This window comes from Agelaius tricolor, unplaced genomic scaffold, assembly GCF_023055355.1.
Source record: "Agelaius tricolor isolate 1412-34295 unplaced genomic scaffold, bAgeTri1.0.p SCAF_1, whole genome shotgun sequence".
Lineage (NCBI taxonomy): Eukaryota > Metazoa > Chordata > Aves > Passeriformes > Icteridae > Agelaius > Agelaius tricolor.
The window spans coordinates 17152934-17179585 of NW_027269261.1; positions in this window are offsets into that span (position 1 = coordinate 17152934).

Consider the following 26652-nt stretch of genomic DNA (forward strand, 5'->3'; position numbering starts at 1 on the left):
CACAGCAACCAAAGCTTTCTAACTCCAAGCTCACTTGAGTAACACCACATAAGGTAACAGGAGAATGCCAGCATGTGGAAGCTGTTCTGCTACAGCATCAGGGAGATCCTGTCTCCTACTGCAGATTCCCTCCTTGTGTGATCATTATTTAACTTCAAAGAAGCAGCTGACAACCTTCCACAGTGGCTGAAGAAAGCTGAAAAGATCAATTACAGAAATTATTAGTATGCAAACTATACCCAGGTTCTGCAGCCAGCTATTCCTTGGAAAGGGTATCAGGAACCAAATAAAAGGATGAACCAAATAAAAGGGTATTAGGAACCAAATAAAACAGGCACTGTTTTCAGCAGAAACAGCAGGCAAAAAGAAACCTTTAGGGATAGTAATTCTATTGGAAACACACTCCTCTTTTTCTATCAAAACACATTGCACTGAAACTTAAAGGAATCTTTAAAACTTGAAAATAAGAAAACCCATCCCATAAATGGACAAAATTGCTTCCTTGGCAAATTAGTCATCCGGCTAACCTATTTCTTCGTCTTTAAAGCACTTCTGCACTCATCCAAAGTCATCATTAACTGTACCGGTGATTTCTGCTCCAGGGACAAAGTAATACAAATGTCAAAGTAATAATGTCAAAAGTGATTTTGACAGTGTGTGTACCTGCACAGCATTAATATTACGGTTTTGAAGATGTTGAACAAGGTGGTATCAGCAACTTTAGTGTAAATACTGTTTTCAGGGCCCTACAACATGGATGTTAAAAAACAAAATGCAAACTTTTCTATAATGGCCAATTTCCTGAACCCCTCTCTACATGCTCAGTAGTTTATCAACAGGATTGAGCCCTTTGTAGCAATTGCTGGATCTTCACATTTAGAGACTGTCTTAGGTTACAATGTAAGATGTAACCAAAAGTATGTATTGCTGTCTAGGAAAGATGTTAAGTGGGGCAGTGCTCTTTATCTTCTCCATGAGGCAGCTCAGATAACTCCCTCCATAGGGCTATCTTAGCTAAGGGGCCACCAAGGTCTCCCCAGGTGACTTGCAGAACTACATCATTCTATTGTGAGATGTTCTGCCCAGGGGGAAGAACCAAACATTCCTACATGGATATAATCTGAGGCTCAGAAGAGCACGGGCAGCACCTACCACTGGATTCCCAGAGTACAAGAGCTCTCGGTAACCACCACTGGACCTCCAGAGAAAGACATTTCTACAGGATCTCCGCTTTGATAGAACCACATCCATCACTCCAATGGGACTGCAGCCACATTTTAATTGGATTTCTACCATCACTCTGACCAGCCAACAGGGTGTCAGGTCATATTCTGACTCTTTCAGTTCAAGCCAGTGTTTCTGTACTATTGCCTTTATTGCAATTTTCCTATTAAATTGTAGTTCTGACTTGGAATGAAGTTAGTCAATATGACTTTGCTTAGCTCTTCTCTAAATACAAGGAGGAAATCTGGTTTATAAATGCATCAGGCAACTATATTCCTTACTAATATCAACTATTGCAGCTGCACTAATAACCATGGAGCTGCACCTTTTAATTACAGCAGAGGATCTAGGCTAAAATACCAGTAGGGATTTTAGGGGCCAGTAGGTCTCATCAGTCCTCCCTTAAGGGGAAAAAAAGAGAAAAAAAAAAGAGAGATTGAAATGTTTAAAAAAAAACAACCCAACTGCTATGACTATATCATTTGGTTCATCATTCATCTCTCAGGAGACACCTATAAACCACAGGGCATTCATCTGTGAAACTATTTGATTCACAGCCATTTCAGATTTGGCAGGACACAGGCTGACTTGGTACATAGTTTCACCCTTAAGACTTTAAACCAGATGTGCAGCAACTGATCAAGAGTGCCTTTCCCCAAGCATGTTCTTTCTTCCTGTTAAACTACTCATTTTAGAGATAGGTCTGCTGAAAGGCTACTGAACTACACAGTTAAGGAAAATGCACAGAGAGTGGAGCTGCATCTTTGTCAGAAGCAGAATCCCTGTCAGCCACAGAGAAGCTGTACTGCTGTTAAACATCTGATTAGTCTATTCTGCCAAACATCTGAGAGCATCATTAGTCACACAAATGGTTTGAATTATGATCAAATGAGCTGAGTAACCTGCTGCCATGAAACTCCATGAGTCCTGTTTTCTCAGGTCTCAACATGTGTTACTCAGTGCGAAGCTGTGTCTCCTGGCTCTATTTGATGGCTTGTGCAGGCCAGGGTTTAGAAGTGCCCTTTTCATCCTAAGGACAACCCTTCCTACTGAATTGTTTCACTTGAAGATTGCCCCAGTATATATTTCCACTAGACAAGAAGAATTAATGCAACATTTTCAGACATCTTTTGTCACTGCACTATCACACACTCTTTTTGTTGGCAGATATAGAGATGTGTTGCTGTCTATTTTTTGAAAACAAAATTGAAACCAAATGACATTTCCCTGATGATTTGAAGCTCAGTGGTGATGAAAAGGAATTAATGAAACCAATTTGTCATTTTGCTAAGACAGGACCAGGCTATCTCTACCACAAAAGAGAGTACCAGCACACCAGCCATGAGATTTACCTCTGTCCTTTACATTTTTCTGTAACTGAACCATTTATAGCAAAGAGCCTCTGACATAGGTCAAAATACATCAGCTCAACCTAATTCCAACAGAAAAAATATTAAATGCCAGTTTTTCAGTCCTCCAGTCCTCTCTCACTTTTGAAAGCTGACACCTGCTGTGATAATTCCCAAGGGTGAGTAAATCCCTGTAGTCCAGCAGATGAGAGATTCTTGTATAAGCAAAAACATAATTTTCAACTTATATTTCCACCACTGCATGTCTAAACTCTTTCCTCAGAAACTAAAGTACCCAGATAGATTCACACAGAAATGTTGGAATCCTCCATATGTATTTCCTTTTGTGCTGTGAAATAGTTTACTAACAGGAGTTATTCTGTACAGAATCAACACAGTGGAAAAAATTCCCGCTGTTCTCAATTCAGTGACACTGAAATATTTTATCCTGAGATACAGAAGAGTGTTTCTCTGCACAGTCTTCCCAAAATTATTGAGTAGAAAGGTATCAAGAAATATACAGGCATACTGATGAAAGATTTGTAAGAATAACCACAAATCAGTGCATTCTTTCTTAGTTTTACAATTTCTGAAATTAGGAGTTTTGTTCTACCCTCTATAAATAAATTGGTTTATAAAATCTGAAGGAGAGAAATTACACAAATGCACTGCTGTGACCAGGAAAAATTACACACATTTAGCCATGACTCAACCATCAAGAAGCTCCACACTCAACTGCCCTGTCAGCACTGCCAGACAAGAAATAAGCATCCAGGTTCATTCAAGTTAGTGACCTGTGATTTTTTCTTCATTCCTATTTTTAAACACTTCCTGCAGAGAGCACCTGAACTTGAGTATAGCTGAGGTAGATCTACAGCAAGCACCTGCTGAAATGCTACAGATGTTATTTTGTGTCATGTGATAAAATCACAACAAACACCACTAGTTTCAATAACAGTGAGGGCAAGATTAATTCATAATTGCACTCATGGGCTGGAATTTTCTAAGTGAGAAAGGTCTTCAATTGAAACAAGTAGTTTCATGAAAACCATTTCCATTAAAAAAATTTTCATTTCCTCCTTTTAGGAGAATAAAACCAAAACTATCCATTTCCAAGGTACATATACTTATTTAAGTTCATGAACTTCTGCAGTACCTCATGAAATTCCAGTTTTCCACTGACAGATCACAAGTATAACATGTAGTGGCTTGGAAAATATATCAATTATTATCCTGATAATAATTAACATAATACAAAAATACCACTTTTCTTCTGCCAGGAATCCTTTTGTTCAAAAATATGTTTACAGATCATGTTTAATTATTACAGCCTGACATAATGTATTGGGGGAGGAAGTATATCACAAATAAATAGTGTATTTATAAGTTCCAACAGCTCTTACTGTGTGAATACAAGACAGAACCTCAGTGGGACTAACACCTGTAGGCTCCCAGCCCACAGCAGTAAACCTGCACCAGTCAGTGAAATCAGTTGACTCATCCTCTGCCATAACATCTTTTCCTATTGTTGATGAGGAGACACTTCACAAAAAATAAAACCACTGATCTTCATATTCCAGATTACCACAGAAAAATAATGGTTTTCCCCACTGAGAGACAGGTGGAGTTACTCAGTAGCTCTCCTTCACACAAACTCACTCTCTTGGATTTCTAACACTTTCATTACCCAGCTCATACAGTTCACTGCAATTGAGATATGATTGTTTTCATTAATTAGAAAAGATTAGCAAATGCTAAAGTCCTCTCCTGACAGAAATAAAGGCACAATCAACAAAATTATGCCCACTTAAATACAGAATTAAAGAGCAACAAATGCCTTACAAATTTGGCACTAATACGTTTTCTGCTTTTGCTGATTGTTATTATATTTATGGATTTACTATGGCTTCCAAGATGATAACTGCAGCTCATGTTTTTATGAAAGGACATCTGGATCAGGCACATATCCAGAATTAGTATTCTTCTTGCAGAAGAACTCCAGCATCTGTTCCATATGCTATCATATCTTATATATTGACTAACTTCCAATAGAACTGGATTTTGCAGTTTACTACAGCGCTATGAGAGTGCTTATCAATATGTTTCTCCACTTAGAATTCAAAATCCTACTCAGCATTAAGAAATACAAGCTTACAGCTTTTTTCTCCCAGGAAACCTCTCACTATGCAGTTCTGTACACTGTCACAGTCTTTCCATTGCTGTGGTTACAGACAGCAGATATCAGTTTTTGTCTGAAATGGTCTTAAAGAAGGGTATGTTCCAAAGTTCCCAAATGGAGTCCTAAAATATGGGGGCATTTTACCATCAATAATCTGTAACTCCTTAAGGGCATAGTTTCCCTGCATAGCATTCTTCCCTGTTCTCTTTTTGATGCATCTGAATGATCTGGAGCAAATGGCCAGTTCTAAGCAGTCTGATGAATTAGCAGGGTCTAGATAGAGAATACAATTCTGAGGAGACGTTGCCAACAGAACCTCAAAGTAAATCATTTTTATAACTTCCCTTAAGTTTTTTTCTGACCTTATACCATTGTCTCATTACATTTCCCAAACTTCATAAGTTCTTTTACAAGTATATCTTTTTAATCCGGCAAATAACCAGAGCATTCCTTTCTTTTTCTCTTCCATTTTCTTCAGCCTTTCTGGTTTGCCAGCATAATTTCTTTCACTTAAAAAGTTTCAAAGAGAGGAGTTGAAAGTTTTAAATCAAGAACACCTTTCAACGTGCAGTAGTTCTACAAATTAAGATTCCCTGCAGACAGGTAAAGGTACCCATGCTCTCCTTTGTACCATCTTTTCCTTCACATATTTCCTGTCTAGTAAAGTTACTCCTCAGTTTTGTTTTCTGCCTGGTATGTAAAAAAATTGATTTTGGCTTTTGGGGACTTAGGGATGTTCTAAGACTTAATGCTGTTTTCCACGCAACATCCATTATTCCACCACATATCTACACTAATCTGACACTCACGGGTCTGTCCTAAATGTGGTCTGAAACACTTTGCTCCATGAACTGTTCATCAACAGTTCATCAAATGTCTTATCTTGATCTCACCCTCTGTTACACAAAACTTACAAGTAAGTACTTGTGGATGTATTGAGGAATTCAAATGGATCACTGTCACACCTACATCTTGTCTCTCCTGCTTGAAGACAAATGGAAGAAAAATGTTTCATTTACTCTTTTTTTCCTTTTTTCCCCCTAGAGAGGCTTGACACTGAAGGGAATTTTTAAAGGTGTTTTCAGCTCCACCAGGGATTTTGCTGAGCAGTGAATCATAAGACAGACATCTTCTCACCCACACAGTGCACTCAAAGTGCAGCTTGTCTTTTGATCACCAATTTCAAACTGCTCCCAAAAGATTTCTGAACTAGCTTGTTTACTGCTGCATCACTATCAACCAGAGCTCCCCCCCACGCCTAGAACCCTGCTGTGTTGCAACTGCACGCAAGGAAAATGTACCTCATTTGGGTTTTCCATCCCTTTCTCCCACATGCCACTTTTATGTATTTTTCTTCTTACCAGACCTTTGTCAAATTTATTTCCATTTGCCTCCCCCAAGTGTTTCATGCAGCCTTCCTACTGCATGCTTTAAGACTTCCTCCCCTTTCCACTGTACACTTTTCTGCCCTCTTGACAGACAGTCTGTGAGTGGAGCTTGTATCAAAACACAACCACTAATCTTTTGCTACTTTCTTTTGTCCTCAGTAAAAGACATGCACTATACATCCCATACATTGATTCCTCTTACATCAAAACCTCCTGGCAAGTGTGGGAGTATCATTACAACTCCACTTTGGGCTCTACACATAGTTAGTCTATCAGCAGCCAAAACCCCAAAATCTGTTGAAAATGTGCATTCATACACATACACTATCATAATATCTATGGAGACCAGCCAAAATTTTCAAACTAGCAAATAACTTCAGATGTCTCTATTAAGATTGCTGACATGTTGCCCTCCAGAAGCTGAAGGAAGGATGCCACTCATCTTCAAGTTTTCTCAGCCCCATCACTCACCCAGTGAAGGGTGGGGGTACATGACAGCAATTCCCACCAGCAGTGATTGTGTTTCACTCTTACATTGTCAGAGAAAGCTGAGAGTGCATGGTGTGTCTCATCAGCTTCCCAATCACCTTCTGAATGCTGGTTTTGCTAAGGTTTGGGGCTCCATTTTTTTAAATGTCTTTTCAAACAACTTGGTCTTTTACTTGCCTGTCACCATCATATTTTCTGAAAAAATCCCTGCACCCAGGATTCTTCTCCTGGGAAGCTAAGAAGCCTCAGAGAAAAAGGAAAACAATATTATCTCATTGCTCCTCCTGTGTTGTGCTCACATGTGGAATGTGTTTGGAGATTGTTTATCCAACAGGTGGTTGTTTCATTGGTTTCATGTGAATTGTTTTGACTTCATGACCAATCACGGGCAAGCTGTGTCAGGACTCTGGAAGGAGTAACACGTTTTCATTATTATCTTTCTAGCTTTCTGTAAGTATCCTTTCTATATTCTTTAGTACAGTTTAGTATAGTATTCTTTAATCTAATATAGTATCATAAAATCATAAATTAGCCTTCTAAGAACATGGAGTCAGATTCATCATTCCTTCCTGCCTCGGGGCACCCTGCAAATACAAGACTTGTCATTCTGATTATTACTACAAGAGGAGTAACCTGGTTAATTGAAACCTAGATTTCTTCCACTGCCTTCCAATGCACATTCAAAAACCCAATGTTTAATATTGCTTGTCAAGGCATGGGATGGCTTTGTGGAGTTCACCATGTCTTTTTGACCTTTTTTTCTTTTTTTTTTTTTTTTTTTGTTTTGCTCTGCACCTGCTGAGGTAAAAAGGCCTGCAGTGGAAGTTTTCACCTCAACAGGGTGGGTGGAAGGATTATGTAAACAATTATCTGGAAAGAGGGTCTTTGGCAGGTCCCATGCTGTCAAACAACAATTGTGACTTCTTGCATTTAGACAGTCACGCTCAGATGGTTTCATCTAAAACCCTGTAGGTAATAGTAGCCTTTTGAGGTTATGATATCTCTGGATAGAATTCAATAAAAGAAATTCACTTTCAATTGAAGCCCTGGAACACTGGCAGAAAGCCCCAACAATGAGATGCCTCTCCAAAGAAAATTGGACTGATCACCCCCCCATTTTTTCTCCTCCCCTTTCCATTTCTCTCTTCATCTTTATTTGCGCTTTTAACCTTGTTTGTGGGTTCCTTTTTTTGATCTATTTCCTCTCCCGATAAGTTTGGGATCCTGAAGCTTTAAAAATAAAAAAACAAAACACTTGGAACTGAAAGAGTAGAAGCCAGTAATAGAGAGACACAGACTCCCACAGTGGAAATAGCTGAGCTTTGCCACATATGTGAAAGGAAACAGAATAGATCCTCTGCACTGGGTGAAGGGGGGATATTATTACAACCACCATCTTCCTTGTTAAGAAGGCTTGTTAAAATATTTATTTATTTGTTTCGTTTAAGGAAGGGGAAAAGCTCATAAAACCTGCCTCATTTCCAGAGGCACAAGGGTTGGCTTTTTATTTGGGTTGCCATTCATAGTGACTTGGGATTTTAGTGGGGTTTTTTTTGGTTTTTGGTTTTTTTTTTTTTTTTCTTTGTTTGGGTTTGGGGGTTTTTTTGTGGGTTTTTTTTTTTTTTTGTTGGTTGGTTTTGGGTTTGTTTTTTTTGTTTTGGGTTTTTTTGGGAAGGGGGGGGGGGTTTTGCATTCTACCCCTTTTTTTCCCTGGATTTAGCAGGTGTTGCAATTGTCTGTCTTCTTTTGGTTTTAATCATCTAAGCAGATTGAAGAGTGTGCATAGTTGGGAGGCAGAATGGGAATGGAGAAAATGCATAAATCTTGTGAAAGTAATAATTTTCTCCTATATTTTCTTCATCAATGATTTACTTCTTGAGCTGTTACTACTACATGCGATTTTCATTTGATTTCCTGTCAAGTCAAATGGGCATAGGAAATGCAGTAAAGGAAATAAATCCCCCATCCCATGCCTTGGAAATGGATCTCTTTGGCAGGTTTTGTGCTGAAGTTCCTTGTGGTTTGCACTTGATTCACACTGGGCTGTAAATCCCTTCTTTTGCCTCAGTTCTACAATGATTTATTTTTCTTACTTTAGGTTAAGATTTCAAAACCAGTGAAGTAACAGCAATGTTTGAGTTAAAAAAATCTGATTTGCTTCCTCTCCCTACAGCATTATTTGTCCTTTTATCTCTCCAAAGCTCACAGTCTCCATAGGTTCAGGTCTGGTCACGTGTCAGCTGAGACAACAGTCGTGGGGTGGCTGGGGAAAGAGGGTCATTTGTTCTGCACATGGTGTTTTCTTCTCATCAGCCGTTTCAAAAGAATTGCAAGAGATGCTCAGACACTGTCTTTTACAAGAGAGTCCAAACCAAATTCCTGGCTCGCAGGGATCCTTGGGATCCTCTTGCACTTTCAAGAGAGGTGCCTGACTGTTGGCATCAAAGCTAAATCTAGAGCACAAATTTCTGAGCAAACGAGTTTAAATCCTGCTCTCATTTCAGATTGCTACATTTTTAACTGTTCTCCCTAAACTGTTCTGTACATACTATTAAATAGAAGTAATAGGACTCATTTATTTCATAAGAGCAGTTCAAGCTAAAATTCCTTGCTAAGACTTGCACAAATTCAGTGTGTCAGCATTAAACACACCCAAACCCAATTTACTGCATACAATTCTTTAGGTGCTGCACATACAAGGAGATCACAGCTTTGGGTAAATTTGCTTCCATAAATATTAAGTAGGGATTACATATCTCTAACATACAAGATTTTCAACTAAGTTTCTCACAAGCACAAGGAAATTAAACAATTGCTTCAAGTTCACCAAAAAGCTCAGTGACAGAGTGAGGAACAGAAAGAAGGTCTTCTCACCTCCCCTCTCACATCCAGTCCTGAAAATACATTACCTCCTTAGAGTGCAGGCTTGGTGTAAGAGACAGTTCCAGGGACTAAGGTATCAAGTAAGGTACCAGGTACTGAAATATTAGGTGCATCTCATGATGGTAGATTTAAAAAAAAAAATCCTCCTAGCTAGCAGTCTATATGCTCTCCTTTTCTCACTATGTAAATAAAACACATGTATATTCATCTGAGTGCAGTGGTGGTTCATGAAAGTATGTGCTGCTACACGTGTATTTGTCCTCTGCCTTTATTCTCCTGTAGTGCTAGGCTTGGCTATAGAACCTATTTGGACTACATTTTCTTCTTGTCATTGTATTTAGGTTGGAGAAGAACATCAGTTCTCTTCTGAAAAGATTAACAAAACCCACTCACTTGTTTATCTTTTATGGACTAAATGTTGCTCTCCAGATTTTTTTCCTCTTGTGGGGCATACTATTTATTCACACATGAAAATATATTCTTCTATAATGCAGAGGAGTTTTCAAGGTACAATATTAGAAAATTACTTTTAAAAAAATACAAGTCTAAAATCACTGCAGAATTACTTTCTTAGCCTTTTTGGTAGATGAAAGATTTTCATATTGTTATGAGGTAACAAAGTAAATTCAAAGCTTTCCAGACAGAGCAGTTCATGAATATCCCATCAGCATTCTTCCTATTATTTATCAGCCTTCATCTGAAATTTTTTTCCAAGAAAGAACAAAACCCAAACAGTTGTAACAGACATATAAGGCAACAAATGAATTTGTGCTTTTGAAGCAATTCAGACATCTGTAGTCTAATAATCTACTTTTTCCTGTAGCAATAATAGAAAAATATTCCTTGAAGAGTACAACAGAAGGTCTAATCTGCAAAAATTACATTCTTCATTGTATTCTTAAAAAAGCATTTTTGCTACAAAAACAACCAGAATTTTCCATTGTTTCCATAGATAAACAGACCAGCTTCACAGCTAGTAAAATTTAGATAGTGCTGATGCATGTATATAGTTCGGAAGGAGATATAGGATAAATCCTGAAGTTTGGCATTACACAATTAATAGGTGCAGTCCTACTTACCAAGATGAGCATACTCTCTTCCATTGCCAGCATCGACTTAATTTGATTCCTTAATTATAGTTTGATATTAATGGCTCTAACATGGATACTGCTATGTGAGGATCATGGTGTCTTACTCCTCTATAATTTATTTTTTAATTTCAGCGTATCTTCTTCTAGCTGACAATCCAGGGTGCACTATAAATCAAAATAAACATTTAGTTACATGAAATAGTATCTATATTATTAACAATAAAAATCACAATAGCCTGTGAAGTTACAAACAAAGACCTCGAAGCCAAAGCAAGAATCTAATTCTTACGTCCTTCCTTCTGTAATTCAGGTTCTTATCAAACAAGTTCTTTTCACAGCTGGGAAAAATATAATGCCTTCTTGGAATGTATAACCTTTACTTTACTATCATGAACTAAGACAAATTCATTAAGAAAGTAGAGCTGTGAGTTCTAAGCTATTCAGAAGCAGAGGAGTCCAGAACAAAATAATTGTCCTCTAGCGAAGAGACTCCATATTGACCCAGAATCCTGGATAGCAGTGAAATTTAGTTGTAGCATACAATAATCCTAAAATTTAAAAATCCCAAAAATTTGCAGTCAACAGAACTTAATGGGATCCTAAACTAGGTGTTTTAGCTGTTGTCGTAAGTCATTTCATTACAAGAATTCCAATACATCCCCAAAATGTCATGATTTTTGTAGGGGATTTTGTTCTAATAGACTGGATTGTCACTTTGTGTTCTACTAAGTTCTCTCTTTTTTTTAAGATGGTCACTGCAGCATAGCACTAAGAGAGTAATTGATTATTTTAAGGTAGTGCAGAGAGTGCCCCAGATGACCTTGCAAAGTCTTTGGTAAGATTAACCAGGATAGGCAGAATCATATGACATTCATGATAAAGAATAGTGTAAATTAAAGGCTAGATGAGAAAAGAAAGATGCGTGCCCCTCAAAAAAAACCTCAAAACATCTAAAAACTCAAGCAAACCCAGGTACCATAAATATGTCAGACTTCTGTGAGGGAATGCTTATTTTTCCTTCAGATTTTGAGAAGAGTATGGTATACCTCTATTTTCTACTTCCTGAGCCATGTTTAAGTCAGCCTCCCTTTCAGCACATAAAAACATGCTGCCCCAGAAATACTGAATTCAAGAACAATGTGCATTTCTATTGTCATTCCCACACTACAAAGCTTACCATCTACTGGGAAGATATCACAAGATAGCAAAGAAACATCCAGTAAGTAAAACAAAAAGCAATCAAAAAAATCACGATTTACAGACAGAAAATACTCAAACCCCAGGAAATTTTCATTTTGTTCTAAAAACACAATCTGAAAAGAAATACTGCAAAAGAAAATCTATCCTACTTCATGAACTAATCCTACCCTGAAGAGTTTTCTGTCCTGTACTGGTGAGTTTACCCACTCTTTTAAATTAATTGCTCCTGCCCTATCAGGTCTCCAGTGCTGTAGGGCAGAGGAGATTTCAGTTACACCTGCCCACATTCCCCCACTATTCTCTTCAGCCACAGACAAACATTTGCTTATATCCAGCTGTCCTACAGGAGCCTGTCTCTAGACCCTCATTTTCCCCCTGTGCTTCCACTACCAAGCCCTTTTCAGAGAACAGAGTGGCCACCCAACAGCAGTTCCAGTAATGTAAATTATTGTCTCCAAGGCAAAAAACTACTCAGCTAACAGCTCCCATGAATCACTCAAGAACTGATGAAAGTACTCACCGCTTCTACCACCATATTCTGCTTCTGGAAACAGATCGCATCACAGCCTGGAGTGCTCTGGGGCCAGAAGATTGAAATTACAAGTTAAAACTTCTCATAATAAGATAAAAGTAGAGCAACTTTCATTGGAAATTGTGCTTGAAAATCCCATGGCATTTTGTAATCTCTCTCCCATACGATGATTCATCTCACCACCTATACAAAATTCCATCTTCATTTTTAAAATTTATTAACCAATCTTCCCACTCAAAGATAGGAGAAAGTTTCCCATACAAAAAGTCTTTTATATAATAATATTCTTTGCACAAAAAAGTTTTCATTTTGTTGAAAAAGACAAGTATACAGGAAAAAGCCAACAAGTACAATCCACCAGGATTAAATCCCAGCAAATCAGAAAACAAAACCAGCAAGCCAACAAGTAACAGTGGTTTCACATCCTATAGCCACTTAGGATGCTCAGTCTACAAAATGTAAGCCTGAAAACTAAAATTTCCCAACACAGTGGTCGCTAATGATTGAAAATGTGATTCAGATCTGCTTTAGTATATGTATATATTATTACCAATTTTTTTTTTGCTAATTATTACATTTGAGCTCATTCTCTGCTCAGCACCAGACATACCAGTTTTGCAGCCTGCCACATATCAGTTTTACAGCATATAACACATGAGTGGTTCCAGCCTTCTTGCAAGCAAGAGAGAAGACTAAGGACTTAGAGATGCTAAAGACTTAGAAGATATTGCTAAAATTCCTATTGTGCCTCATACAGCCAACCTGCCTAGCAACCTATCAGCCTCTAATGACCTCAACCATTCTTCCTACTTCACATCTCTGTGACTACATCAACCATCTGTCTCTGATTCACTAAATCATTAAAAAAAAAAAAAAAGAGGTAAACAGATATTGCCTCAGAACTGTGCAAGCAGCTACAATGAACTATATATTGATCCCATTCCTAGGATGGTCATAAAGTCTGCTCTCTATCTGCTAGGTAAAGAGTTACAAACTAGAGGAGAAGAGGGTTGTCACTAGCACCACTGACAAGAATTTACCTTAAGCAACAGCCCTTCATGGTCTCTGTTCTAGGTGTCTCTGGCTTAAATACCTCTGCCAGAAATAGGTCTGCTGGTCACCTGGCTAACAGTGCAACTTTCACATACCCTCTTCCATGCACAAGGGCAGGTAGTTCAATAAGATGAATTAATATCTGTTTCCAAGAACATTTGTTATTTCATTATTTGCCCTCAGCACTTATCATGGAGCTCCCAACATACTTTGAATGCAAAGGACACCGTTCCCTTGTCTTGTTTATTGAGGGTGTGCTAGGCAATCCCAAAGAAAGTAAGCAGGAAAACTGCTTTCCAACATTAGTGGGTTTTGGTTTGTTTTCCTCTTTCTTCCACCACCACAAAATCTGAACCACAGGCACAGTGCATCTGGAAGGGCAACTGTGGTCTGTAGTTTATATGGATGACTTCAAACCAGGGCTCAAAAAGATGTGTGGGGTTAAGGAGAAGGGAAGGAGGAGGGAAATTTGAGGAGAGAAAATTTAAAAAAAAATTCCATGGATTAGAAATGTAAGTTTAAGATGAAAGTTTATCCTTCCCTATTTATTGAATCCTTCTCTATTTATTTATTTTATTGTGTTCTTTCAAGGGACCCTGGTTTCAACTCTGGGTTCTGGCTGGAAAACTCTCAAAGCTTAATTTTAGTGAACTTATAAAACAGGACCCTAGGGATGATGATGATACTGTATTCTGTGCAACCTATAAATACCATGAATGATGAACAAAAAATGACAAATAGCAGGAAATTCCATCTGTCTACTTGTGAACAAATATTCTAGTTTAGAGATTAAGTAATTTCTCAAGTGGACCTGAACTCTGGGCAAACATTGTGACAAAGACATTGCTGTCTTTCTTATTTTACTTTACTTGTGTTGGAATGTTGGGGGACACAAGACAGATGATGGACTTTGGACCTGGTTAACATAAGAGATTTGATAACAGGATGCCTTGGCAAAAGCAAACGGAACTTTGAAAATTAGACTTCTATTGCAAGAAGATTAAATCAAATGGGTTTACCATTAAAAGAAAATCCCATTAAACTCTGCAAGCAAGAGATGTTGTTATATGCATAAGTTTGTGTATGTGATTTTAACCTAATCATTGTAGTATGCATTACTAGTCTCCCTGAAATAGTATATAAGCGCTTGTATCCTACAATAAAATTGGATTCTGATCACCGAGTCAGTCTCCCCATCTCTCTCCATTGCCAACATACTTGGGAATTTTTGTCTTATTCCTTTAAAAAAGAAGATAGGTCAAGAAAGGGACCTGTATTTAATTTGACTGAGGTAGCACAGTTATATGAATATGAATTGGTCTCAATTCAGATACAAATTGAAAAGTATCACTTGCACTCAAACTCATCATTTGCTTTACAATCAACCAAGTTTGAAAAAGAAACTGTCCAAGATACTCTTGTAATATGTCTACTTCAGGGGGAAAAAAGTCCCCAAAATAACCTTTAAAGGCATAGCTCTTTTTACAAAGAAACCCAACCATAAATACCACATTTGAACCAAGAACCAAAAGCAGAAATCTCTTAAGTCTTGCCATGAATCAGTACAGAGAAGAATGCAGACAGAATCTGCCACATATCTCTGGGATATGCTGGGGCTGCTGTGAGAGAAACTGGGTTCAGAGACTCCTAGGATTAGTGTTCTGATTTCCCAGTTTAAAACACAAGAAGCCAGCAAAAGATTGTCTTCCTATCCTCTCCTCCATGCCATGTTAAAACCCATACCAAATTACTCCTGACCACAGAGTTGGTATTGTCTGCACGTGTCTGTTTTTTCCTCCTTTTACAATAGGGCAATGGAAAAGAGAAAAAACGTGAAGTAGTAGCCCACATAGTTGAGAATTCATCAAGAGTTCTATGATGCTGGAGATGGACAGATACAGATGTTCTCCTAAATTCTGGGGTGTCCTGGTTTAGGACAAATTTTGGAGGAAATTCCATTTCAAGGAATGGCAAGGAAGCCTGGGTATAGTTTTGCTATATCCACTGGTACATGATGTACTCTGTGGAAAGTCATGGAGCCTGCTCCCTGCCAGACCCACAGGGAATGTGGGTGTGTCAGTGCTCTCTATCCAAGGGCCTGTAGCACAGACAGCAGTTTCCTGCTTTTCCTTGTGGATTCTTCCAGGATGACAACCAGCAGAAACCTTCTGTGCTACAGCATTATGCAGGGCATCTGTGTTAGACATAACTTTTGTGATTCTGAAGAAGCTGAAGAAGTGAGAGTCACTTTGCCACTTTGTCATCCAAGCCAGTGGGAAGGATTTAACCTTCTTTGACCTGCCATTTGTAGAGAGCAGATAAAAGGATCCAGCTACTCCTTCAACAGGAAAGGAAGGGCAGTATTTTCTGGAGGATGGCTCCTATTTAGGTACCTCAGAAAAGGGGAAAAACCCCCACAACTTTCAGCACCCAGGCATTCTAGTTGGTACTGGCTTTTTGAGCAACGGAATCCTTGGCTTTTTTCTGCTTGAAAAATACTGCTACAAATGACACACAGCAAACATACAGAGTCAAACATTCATTGGAAGCTGCTGCCTCTGGAACACTGAAGAAAATCCAGCTGCCTGGCTCCTGTATGGTACTGCCACCTATTTTTCCAATCCTGATCAAGGAGTTCTCATTTCGCCAGAGAATGGGAATTGTGTGAAGATTGCCCTTTCTTCCGAACTTTTCTGTGTGTGCTTGGCCAAAGCATAAGCAGGCATATTTTAAAAGAGCAAATGGAAGTCATGCATCATCTGCAGCTCACACAGGCTAACAGCCAAATTACTCTGTTTACTGCAACTTCTATGCCCAGAGAGGTTTCTTTTGGTCTTAAAATAGCATCAGGCACTGCAGAGTGGAGATGCAAGGAAATGGTAGATTATATATAGACACATACATTTTGTCACAAGTCCTGGTGCTTGTACCTATTATTCACTTTAATCATAGTTTTAATTGATTTGCATATTACAGTACTACAGCTTCTGTAGACCAAAAAATATATCAGATTGGATGTTAAATAAGAATATTAAAAGGCTCCTCTAATGCATAATTCACTTCATGGCAAACAAGCACTTCCTCTCAGATCATCACTATTGCAAATTTAGAAAGTTACCTGAAAGGCTTGCCCCTAATGTGTTTCCTAGTAACTAAAAAATTAATAAAATATTATTTACATTTTGATGTTTTAATTCAAGTTGAGTAGCAGTGTGGGAATGTGCTATTTTCTTAATTGAATGAGAATTAAAACTTGGAGGGGAACATAGCAAGCTCTGAGTTCAAATGTACTTATTTTAATTTTGTTATTTATATCTCAGTAACCACCTCAAATTCCCAGCCCAGGTCAAGAACTAACAGACCAGAAACTCCTCAAAGCTATCATAAGGAAAATGTCCTTGGCATAAAACAGCTTGCTTGCAAAAAACCACAAGATGGAAAACAGGAAGGCATAACCCTGAGTATCATGCAGGCTGCTGGAAGTCACAGTGACTTAAGCCAGGGAGTCTGAACTAGGGTAAGAAAATTCTCAATTTAATAGAACTCAAGTCTATTAAATGTATCAGAGGATATGATCCATGCTTACAAGGGGAATATTTCTGGTACTAAAAGTCTCATTAATCTAGTGGAAAAGGCATGACAAGACCTCATGGTCAGGAGCCAAAGCCAGGCAAGTTCTGAGACATGAAGGGTGACCATCTATAAAAAGGCAAAGTAGGCCATTAGAGTTCCAGCATTGGTACACAGAGACACAGTGACTTCTCCAGCTCCTGAAGGCACTGAAATAGAGCTAAATGTCTGCCGAAAAAGGCAGAGATTCTGTACACCAAAGTTACAGAATTGCAAAATCACTACTCATATTTCACATTCTGGTCATACTAAATATCAAACTCTTCTGATTTCAACTGAGTCAAGAGCAAACTCTCAAATTCCAACCTTTTATCTCAGCTACTTTATCTCAGAGATCACATAATTACTGAGAACACATCACAAGCTAGACAACAGAAAGGTACCACCAACAGCTGCTGCTGTGAAACCACACAGTGGAAGAGGAAGCAGGAAACAGTGGAGAATACAGGGGTCTATTTGTCAAAAATACCATGCCAACAGAACTTTACATTTCTAATATTGACAGCAGCTGTCAAAAAAACCCAAAAACATATGTACCTCACAACCACTTCCTATCAGCTGGGGAGAAAGGATGTCCCTTTATCATTCTCTGAATTTTCACACAGAAGAAGGAGATGGTCAACAATACCATCACCTTTAAGAAGCAGCCCAGCACAGGTCTGGGAATGCATCACTGAAGTACAAACCAGGAATTAGCAGATGCAACCCACATATGCCCACGTTATGGAAGGAATGGAAAAGCACTCAATGGGTCCCAAAACCAAGATCTCTTGCTCAGGCAATTTAATAAGCAAAATAATCTCTGGGTCTAGAGGAAAAATCCTGGCTTTAAGAAATTAAAGAAATTCAATAGGAGACCTGCCATAGCAGCAGTTTCCTCTCCAAATTCTACTGCTAGCTGAACTACCAACCTGTTCTGGGATCTTGAAGAATCCTTCACTTCCCCAGGACTCTCCATCAGCCTTTGCATGCCTCAGGGAGCCTTGCATGACTCTTGCTTTACATATGTGTCATGCCTGGCATAGCAGAGCAAAAGTGACCTTGTCACTTCCATGGTACAAATGCTATTACTGGCACCATTCACAGACCAGTCCTGCTCCAGTAGTCATGGTCTAGCTGGCTGTCACTACACTGGGCTGCACAAGTCCTGCTTTGGGAAACAAAAGTCATAGCAGTGCCACACCGGGAAGGATTGCTCGCATGCTGGGGACAGGTGTTGAGCTCTTCTTTGTACCAAACCTGGAAAAACATTGCACCCTCTTCACTTTTCCATAATGCTGCTGAAATCACAAGCACTGCCTTGGCAGAGCTTGGCCTCAAAACTCACCAAAAGTCTCCTGTCCTATATGTGGCCTTTTTTTGAAGCTGCATGGACACCAAGGGAAGGAATTAAAAACATAATACTGTGATACACAAGAAATCAATGCTGGATATCAATCTGAGATACAGGTGCACATTTTATTAAGGGACAAGACAGATTTTATATATTGCCATTGCAATAATGTGACTAGCTCAAAGAAATTTTAAAAGGGCAAGTTTTGGAGTCTGGTGGTATTTTTTAGGTGGTTTGGTTTGGGGGTTGTTTGTTTCTTTGGGGCTTTTTTTGTTCAATTGTTTTGGGTTTTTTCCAGATGTCTGACCTTTCAAGCAGAGGAAAATTTCCCTAAAATGGCTTCATGATCTGCTATTCATGCAGCCCACAAGAAAAAGAGCATGTGGTTTCTTTCAAGACAAGGTTTTGGACAGAGCTACTCCTAAAATATTGTTAACTTTCTGCTCCAGTGCCTTGCAGCTCAGTTCTAAATAATGGCCACTGAAAGAAAACAGGCAGAGAAGAAACAAGTTTTAATAGCTGTACAGTGAGTGTCTTTGTCCCACAGACAGATTTGATTATATCACTGATAACCTTCACAGAGTTTGTTATCATATTACACTGTACCATTCTTCAGAGCTGAAGATATTTTCCACACACCTCAAACAGCCTTAGCAGCAGTGAAAAAATAAAGTCAAAAGTCCCTTTCAGATGTTTTGGTGGGATTCTTCTGTTTCACTGAGTTCCCTCAACTGGAATGAAACCAGGAGAGCTCAGTGGTGGTGCTGCAAGTAGTGAGTGACACCAACCCAGATCTCTGCCAATGCAGCGTCTACAGGGTTAGTTTGTAAACCTGTTTATGCAGTTGTGTGTGGTACATGAAGTCTTATACCATAATTCCTGAGAATACCATCTGGTAGGTATAGACCAATGTATTCTGCATAAACTCAGACAAGAACTATCATCACTGATACTAACTGACATGTTGCGACCTTCAGACATCACCCACTATAATTTTACGTGTCCTAAGCTGTCATAGAATTGGGCAAGACATGGGAAAAAACCCCCTCCAAATAAAGTAAGTTGTTTTGGCCATGACTTCAGCCCTTCCACAACTGAATTGTTGTGCACTTGTGAGAAGTACACCTAGTACTTGTTAGTGGCTTGCATATGGCAGCAGATAAGGAGAAAATCAGAATCTGTTCTACAATAATATTGGGAACAAAAAGGGTTTGGATCCAGCAGAAGTCTTGTTATATGAAGGAAGTGGTCTTGCAAATAAGCATAAGCAACCTGGATCATTCATTTCCAGTTACTGCACCAGCCAAGTGCTGTACATAGATAAGTAGCTCTAATTTAGTAGGGCTCAGACAGCAGTCATTACCACAGGATTCCTTCTCCCCTTCCAATTTGGGAAACAAAAAACTGCTCCACCAACTGTAAGACACAACAGATCAGATCCTCACAGCCCACACACAGCTTATACTGCAGGCATAACTTCACTTAGGGGATAAGCTCTAGTTCACAGCAGGACAGCTGAGGGCAAAATCAAGCATTGCCACCTCATCCTTTCACTGCTGCTGGGATAGATGGCATCTTCACTGTACTTGCAAGGAGGCTGAATCCAGTCATGTGCTATCTGCTGTAAAACTGATAGGTATGTCTGGTGATGAGCAGAGAATGAGTTCAAATGTAATAATTAGCAACAACTAAATTCGTTAATAATATAGACATGTCCTAAAGCAGATCTGAGTCACATTTTGTTTATACTCACAGCTTCATCACTCCATTGGCATTGTGACATCCCTGGGAGAAGAAGAAAATAATAGCCAGTAAAATCCCTGGACAAAGCACAAATTTCCTGCACTGTCAGGTACATATTCCTTTGTGGGACTCAGGGAAAAATATTTTCTGTTCTGTTCGCTGTATGTCCAAATATGGACACACAAAGCAAGGAAATAAAAAATTACACCTTTGACTTTTTACTTTCAAGTCTGTTCTGAGTTTTGGCTGCTGTTTATTCTCATGGCAGCACATCGCTGTACTTCTTCACACACCCTTCATGAGACTGGACTATTGTTGATTTACATATATCGGCAGGAAGGCCAGGTAGACCCCTCTTGGTCTCACCTCCCTGCTGAGGCACCCATTTCTCCATGTTTCCCAACCAAGATTCTCCAAATCCTTTTTTTCTGGAATTCAGTGGGGCACTAGCCCCACTAGTTATTTCTGGTAACTTTTCCTCTAAGTGAAGGTTCATACTTCAGCTCAAGGTGTAATATAGCAGTTGGCACTTCTGCCTAATTTTTCAACAAAACATTTCTTGTAATGGTAATAATTCTGGTATTGGAATGAAAAGCTTTTTCAGGATTTTAATAAATGGTGTCTATGAAAATGGCTAAAGCACATGATGACTTTTATTGGTAAAATCAGATTCCCTAAAGATATCTTGTTTTTGTTAGTTTCTGAAGATCCACTCAACAGATGATGTTGCCTGTAACCAGTGTGGGTAGTACATGCTTGTCTCTTGTAAGAGGTAGCCAGGACAGCTATTCTGAGGGCAAGGACAACATCCTGCTCCTGTCAGCCAGAGTCACTCTTTCTCAGAGAATGCAAAAGCACAGCATCTCTGATGGATACCTGGCAGTATCTTCTGACTGAAACATGCTGTTGTAGAAAATGCAGGTTTGTCCAGCCTCAACAGCTACAGGGGGTATATTTGGGTTTACAATTGCCCCTCCTGCCTTCCTCGCCATGGGTTGCATCCTGCCTCTCTCTCCCCAGCAGCAGCCAGCCCTCTCCCTGAGGCAGTACAGCAGTGCCTCCAGACTTTCCACACTGCACCAGCAATGAGGAACTGCACAGGCCCCATGGATGCTGGGTAGAATCCCTTGGACATCTGCCCCTCAGTAACAACTAATTCTGCCCCAAAAACACACACTTCCTGTCAACAGCAGCAGTGTTTTGGCTCTGTGTTGGAGGACAGGTTCAGCTGCTGGAATGTGCAGTTGTAGCTCAAACAGCAGTCCCCCAGCTCCTCCAGGGAAGAAGCTGGAGGGTTGGATGGATCAGAGCAGAAGCCTGGAGCTGGTCTTCAGGCCACCAGTTGGACCACATAGAACACTTGCAGCTCACATGTCTCATGGTGCCAAGGCAGTGCAAGGCTACCTCTTCAACTGAGGGCTTGTAACCACATGTGTGCTCACATCTGTAACACACATACAGCATCTAGTCAGACTTTATAAATTAGGCTTTTATTACAAAGTTCTGTTTATGAAGCTATTCTGATCCTTTTTTTCCAGGGAGAGGTTTTAAAGTTTTGCCTTTTCACACAGTGAAGAAAGGAATTATTCTCCCCTCTCCCCCTTCTTTCTGGCACTGCTTTTCCATTAACTCTTCTGCACAGCTGTGTCTGTCTGTTTGCATTAACTATTCTCTCAATCTTTCTCTCTTCCTGAATAATCAAAAAATTGTTCTGGAGAAAACCAGATTTGAACTGAAGTCAACAGAAAAGCACCAGTTCTGGGATCATGCATCAGTTTGAAGCTATCTGCGTAAGACTTATTCTAATTCCTTGGAGCAGACCTACTGATCGCCAAGACCAAATATTAATTTTCATCCTAGTGCTATGCATATTTATTACTCTTTTTTTAAACTAGAAATAACTGTGAAGAAAAAGCAAAGCATACAGCAAAGATCCCAATTACAGCAAATAATTAACCACTCGGAATTTAATACACCTCTCTGCAAATGTTTCTCTCATATAAAGCCCTTTGGCACACTGACAAGTGAGGTAAATAAAACAGCAAAATAGTTTGGTCATTGCAAGGTGGGGGAAGAGGATTCAGCTGAGATGTAAATTCCAACTTCAAACTAAGGAACACTTTCTCTCAGCCTTGTAACATCACATAGCATATTTTAATAATCTGAAACACCCTAAAAGGCATGATTTTGCAACATCATCTGTTGAGTGGATCTTCAAGAACTAACAAAAACAAGATATCTTTAGGGAATCTGACTTTGCCAATAAAAGTCACCACATGCTTTAGCCATTTTCATAGACACCATTTATTAAAATCCTGAAAAAGCTTTTCATTCCAATACCAGAATTATTACTATTACAAGAAATGTTTTCCTGAAAAAATAGGCAGAAGCACCAACTGCTATATTACACCTTGAGCTGAAGTATGAGCCATCACTTAGAGGAAAAGTTACCAGGAATTTTCAGACTTCTAGCAAGGTGATACTCTGAAATTCTTCTCAGTTTTAACACACTTCCATTATTGTAGAATAGTTCCAATATATTCTTTTGTTAATGATTGGACACTTTAAAATTGCTCCTTAACTATATAAAGAAATTTTTTTATATCTCCTCCTCTCCTTTTTGCCCCCATTCCAGTGGTTTTGCCATTGCTTGTATTGCTGATTGAGCCTTTTTAAGCACTTTGACCACACATTTGGCTCTTTACTTGATCTCTCCCACATCAGAACATACTGCTTTGGCTTTCAAACACAATTTGCTAGAAACTAAAATGGCTTAAAATATATATGGCTGCAAAGCATTAGATTAATACTGGCGTACAGGAAATCAGAAAGTTAAGTCTAATGAGTTAGCAGATGGTTCATGATCATGATAAATTTCTTACTTTAGTTGACACATTTTCAAATCTTAATGTCCTCTAGAGGAAATAACTGTGTTGTAATGACTGGAATAATGGCTTCAAAGGTGAGCATTTGCCTTATTATTGTTTCAAACTCTGGCACTCAATGTACATAGGTGATAGGCTACGCACTTTACAAAAAGGAAATAATTATCACCGCATAGTGAAAAAAGACAAGGTTTACAGAAAAGAGGCTGTGAAGATCTTAGTCATGGAAAGAACAACCTCCTTCATCAGTGTGAAGCAATAGCTAATCAAGTACTGTACATAACATAGCAGACAGGCATTTGCAGGCATCCCAAGAGCCACAAAACTCTTCAGATAATTGCAGCAAGTGTCTTGGTGGTTGTATGGCTTCGGCAGAAGTAAAACTCCTGTACTCTGCTTCCTCTGTCCCACCCTTTCCCCTCTACACTCAGTGTGAACTGGTTTGCCCAGGGAAAGGAACGCAGTCAGACTGCACAGAAGAAACAAGGAAGAGGAAAGTTGTGCTCTACATTCAGTCTCATGGCAGACAGTAACCAATGCAAGACAGGCATGCACTGAGAAACAAGGACAGTTTAAAGAATTTCCATTTTTGGATTGCAACAAAGGATTTGGATTTTTTGTCTTGTGAACCATGGGCTTACAGGTCAGGGCGGTATCTCCACACTTTGCCTTAATTCTCCCACATTCTCTGCTCACAAACATGAACACTCTCAAGTACTGAAGTCTAAACCAGCCTAAACTCTTGCACAACACTGACAATACCACTACTCCTGCAGAGCCAGCAACATTCTCTAGACTTCTTTTTTGTGGGTATATACTTCCCCTCCAGGTATTTTCTCAATACCCAAAAGTTGCCATGCACAACCATAAAGTAGCATTCCCCTCTAAGGAGGCTGTTCTACTTGTCAATCCAAGTGGAAATAACCCAGTTTGCACCTAGTGATGATCCCACGGTTACAAATACATCCTTCTGTCCCCTTTACAATGTCTTGTGTTTTCAATGTCATAATAATTTACGCCTTCCCAAGAAGGACAGAATCATCTGCTGAACAGCAGTCATGGCCTTATTTGCTCAGCTATTGCGTAATCTTACCTTTGCCCCCATAACATTTCTTTTAAAGTGTCCTCTGTCAAGAGTCACTCTGCAATCAACATTGCTGACCATGTGTTATTAATTAAGTAATTTTACAAAATTAGAAATACAAATCACATTGTTTTCAACCAAAATAATGACCTACCAATTATTCTGCCAACAGAAATGACTTGTAGCTTTTGGCAGGTCTTTTCCCTTTGGCCATTGTTTTCTTAGTTATTAACAAGGTTACAGTTGGTCCTTTTGATTAAAAAGCCTTTTGGCCAGAATCACTGGTATGGGAAAACAAAACCTGAAATTCAATATGCTTCTAGAATTCTTTTGAAATTCGATCTCAGTACCAATGGGGGAGGAAGGTGAGGAGGCCACAGGGGACATATTTTGTTTAAAAAAAAAAAAAAAAAGAGAGAGTATTTTGTGTTCACTAGTCTTCCTGTAAGGCACACACCATATTACTTAGGAGCTGATTGCAACAGCTTCAAACATCTAAAAAGTATAAATTAGGTTCATGGAGTTTACAAGCTGGGATAAGGCTACATAGTGAGATGTATCTTCATGACTCATTCAAGCCGCATTATCCATACAGACCTAGAAGATTCTTTCAGTTACTATAAAGGTAAATAAAATTCAGGACAACAGAATCCATGGCCTTCTTGAACCAGAAAAGAATTTATAAACATATACAATAAGCTATCATTTAAAAATTATTATTTTTAATATGACCAAAACAACAACATAATTTAAGAACTTAATTTAAACACAACACCTGATTCTGCTAAACATATCTACAAAATCTATCCTTATCCTTTAACATTTAGCACTAAGGGTGCTGTGCAAGTAATTTCATCTTAGAAAGATTACTTAGAAGGTAAAGTGTGTGCAACAGGGTAGTCGCATGGGTAGAGCTTAGTCTCTAGGCCTCCAGCAAAATTCAACTTCTCTGCATATGAGAGCCTGCGGAAGTAAGGATGGGCTTCACCTTCTGTGCAATACTGCAATAAATTAAAAATAAAAAAAAAAATTAAAAAGCATAAGACCTGTACGTTGCCTGCCCCTTTCAAAAGGGGTTATTAATGCTGTGATGCTGTGAGGGTCAGCATCATAGAGAGGGACAGAAATATGCAGGAGCAGAAACACGCAAAAGCATAAAGAGCATTTTCAGGTTTCTCTATCAACTGGCTTGTTCCAGGAACCTCAGATTTTGTGTTTAAGCAAGTGTGTTAGGCACTTCAAGCTTGGCAGATTTTAAGGTTTGTATATAATTGACTAAACAATTCAGAAAATGGTGCACAGGGGTATCAGCTTCGCATATCAGCAAAGAACCTGCCTTTCTCCATTGTTTTGCTTTCTTTCCCAGAGAGAGCAAGTGCAAATAAAATATCCAAAGAGTAACCACATGAAAACATAATTTTCAAGAAATAACAGACTAAATCTTTAACAAGATAAACTAAAGGGGGTTGGGTATTATTTTTCCCTTTTAAATTTCTCCAACATTTGCACTCAGTGATTTACCCCAACTAAACATCTGACACTGAAAAAAACATAGCACTATTTGTTGCAATTAGAGCTCTAGCAAACAGCACATTCCTGTATGCAAGTTACTTCAACAGCTTTCGTACCTCAACCTTTGCAGTATCCCACTAATAGTCCCGGTAAAGCTACTGTTAGCCATCTGAGAATTTTTCCCATCCTCAGTCATGCAGTTAGAATAAATGCCACCTCTTCTGCACTGACACAGTGCAAAGGCCTGGGAGTGAACCCAAAAATTCCTAACAAAACACTCTTCCAGAGCCAATTCACTCATGCCATTCTTGGCTGGGGATGGGGGGGAGGGGAGAGGGGGAGATGGAGGGAAACAAGAAAAAGCAAAACAAAACAAAACAATACAATAAAACAATGAAACCCTTCAAAATTAAGCCTTTAGAAGAAGACACTGAACAGCCAGTGTTGAATGTTACCATTCTGACTGCAGAGACAGCAAGGCTAAAATTAAATTATGGTGTAGTCTTGCTTGACCTTAGAAGAGAAAGATCATGTATTTCAAAACTTCTCACTATTAGTAAGATTTATGCAATTCTGCACCAGTGACACTCACAGAATGTGCATTATGCTTGGCAATAGGCCTGCAATCCAGCTATTACTCCATCACGTGTTATAACATAGAAACAGAGTCACACCTGCAAGGCCTATGACAAATGACATTTCATTAACTTTGAAGACTGCTGGATCACTTTCCCAGGTTACATGTCAGCCAGGCTGTAATAGTCCTTTCAACAGTCTATCATGAATAGAAAGTCACTAAAATGTCCCAAATATTTCAGGGAGTAAATACTTGTCAATTTGTTAATGATAAAGTTCTATGTCAATTAGATGTAATGGGATAAAAGCCTATCATTAGAGGTCCTAGACCACACAAATTTAGAATGGTATTTCCCACTGCTTGTTTTGCCATTTCCCTACCACACCTTCTCTCATATTTATTCGTTTTTTTACTGTTTCAAGTGACTAGCAGAGTGATCCAGTACATTTCCCACTATCTGTTTTCATGGCAAAGTCTTTTCTGGTGTTTCAGTCCCCTGA